Source organism: Haemaphysalis longicornis, unplaced genomic scaffold (genome assembly GCF_048455015.1).
Source record: "Haemaphysalis longicornis isolate Haplotype H1 unplaced genomic scaffold, Haemaphysalis longicornis Haplotype H1 scaffold_1, whole genome shotgun sequence".
Classification (NCBI taxonomy): domain Eukaryota; kingdom Metazoa; phylum Arthropoda; class Arachnida; order Ixodida; family Ixodidae; genus Haemaphysalis; species Haemaphysalis longicornis.
The window spans coordinates 18,569,523-18,572,013 of NW_027526203.1; the positions used below are offsets into that span (position 1 = coordinate 18,569,523).

The 2,491-nt window shown below is 40.3% G+C and overlaps 1 pseudogene; it reads left to right on the plus strand.

Moving 5' to 3' along the window:
* Nucleotides 1-243: 243 nt before the first annotated feature.
* Nucleotides 244-955, plus strand: LOC144156396 (uncharacterized; annotated as a pseudogene).
* Nucleotides 956-2,491: the final 1,536 nt, after the last annotated feature.

Consider the following 2,491-nt stretch of genomic DNA (forward strand, 5'->3'; position numbering starts at 1 on the left):
TTCGTTTCCGTAAATGACCAGTATTCCGCCTTAGCACAAGTTAAATCTGGTGTTCCGCAGGGTTCCGTACTCGGACCAATTTTATTCCTTATTTACATTAATGATATCAGTACCAACCTACATTCAACAGTTAGATTGTTTGCGGATGATTGCGTTCTATACAGACAAATTATTACCCCTCAAGATACTAACATTTTGCAGGCAGATCTAAACAAAATTTTCCTCTGGTGCGAGCAATGGCAGATGGAAATAAACCTTTCGAAAACAAAAACTATGTCATTTACTAGGGCTAGCAACGTTCAACTCAGCTCATATTATATGGACAACAAGTGCATAGAAAATGTGTCTGCATTAAAGTATTTGGGCGTTCACCTATCCTCTAGCCTTACATGGGAATGATCATATTGACGATGTAATTTCAAAAGCAAGTAGAACTCTTGGCTTCATTAGACGACATTTGTATTTAGCAAATCAATCGACCAAACTTTTAGCTTACACAGCCTTAGTTCGTTCGAAGATGGAATATGCCTCTTTAATTTGGAATCCAAATCAGACATACCTAATAAACAAACTGGAATGCTTACAGAACAAAGCAGCACGCTTTGTCACTAAAAATTACTCCACGACATCCAGCATCACAGCTATCAAAGCATTCCTCCAATTACCCTCTCTAGAAAAACGACGACTGATGGCACTGCTCTCTCACTTCCACAGACTGTATCACACCCAATCATCCTTTACAGCATCCCATATCAAGCCCGCGAATCTCATTTTTCCTCGACTCGATCATCCGTTCAAAGTCCGCCCCATGTTTGCACGCACAAATCTTCTTCGACAGTCACCGCTATTTCTTGCCATTTATCATTGGAATAAGCTCCCGCAACAAATTGCATGTATTAAAGATCACGACTCGTTTGTGAACCATTTGAAAGGCAGTTTAAACATGCTTGTTTAGGAAAGTAGTGTTGTGCTTTTAACAAAATTCACTATGTGCTTTGTATTCGGTGATTTTTCATTCTTGTATTCCTTTTGTTAGTGTTGTCTAACCCCTACTCGATGTTCAAAATTACGCTTGCTGTTTATTTTGAGCAACTGTGTGGAGATGTTTGAGCTGTTTTTTAACCCCCCTATGTAATGCGTGCAAGGGCCTTTAGGGTATTTGAATAAAAAAAAATATAGCGAATTAGAATAAAAAATGAGGGGCTCGTTGAAAATAACACAGAAATAAGAGTTGGCAGTCAAAAAAACCTCGGAAAGCAATGGGGAGGACGTGGTAGGTCATTGAAAGAGATAAAGAATTTGGAAATGAAGTGCAAAAAAAAAAAATGCCCGCCTGGAGGCCGTGGGTTCGGATCCCACCTGAGGGGCATTTTTTATGCACTTTGTTTTTTTCTTTCCAAATTCTTTATCTGTTTCAATGACCTACCACATCCTCCCCATTGCTTTCCGAGGTTTTCTTGACTGCCAACTCTTATTTCTGTGTTATATATATATATATATATATATATATATATATATATATATATGTATATATATATATATATATATATATATATATATATACGGCCTCTGCGATCGGCTGCCGGCGGCGCGCCATTGCTCTGGCCGTCCCAATCCCCCGGAGAGAGCGTAATTCCGAAGAGGCCGTTTCGCCGTTTTCGGCCGCACCGCGGCGCGCGGAGCCGATGGTTGAAACGAAAGCCGGGTATGCTGCAATGCTTCTCGAAATGGCGTTTCGTCAACTTTTGCGCTTGGTATCGCAATAAAAAGAAAGCATAGTTGATGTTATGGATGCAAAGCGACTCATAGAACCTGATAATAATGAATTTATTTTACCTACGATTGCAGCTATGTGACTTCTTTACCATGTGCCGCATGACGCCTTCGACACACGGACAATATTTCCTACTACAAATGGAAAATTTGTGGTGCTTAACTAACATTCGGTTCGCTAAAAGGTGATTATTTTTAAGGTATTTTTTATCCAGGCTTACCTACTTTATATAATCTGCATGGTCAATGGAGTTCAGTAGGGCGCGGGGCGTGATCGCGTCATACGCACGACGGATGGTTGCGCTCTTATCTGGCCTTCGAATTAATGCCTGTTGGGTGGAAGCACCCGTCATATTTTTAGGATTAACACGTTTAAAGGGTATTACGTTAAGCGATAGCCTCAAAGATATGGCAATCTGTTCTACACATGTGCGTTAAGCAAGTTACAGTTTCAATTTCAGTCGCAACAAATAAAACAAGTTGAAGTAAGAGGCACCCCGATTTCATTGTATTCTTAAACGTATTTCGGTGACCACAGGCAAGCCCAATTTCCCTATTTTGGACCCAAGACTAAAGACATTTAAATTTTCAATTACTGATATCGAAGCCCATCCATGTGTAAAGCAATGATGACAGGTTTCATGTTAGCTTTGGACATATACACACTGCAGCTGTTTTCAGAGGCCCGTTCTTCCCCATGAAAATATGCGAGACGTGT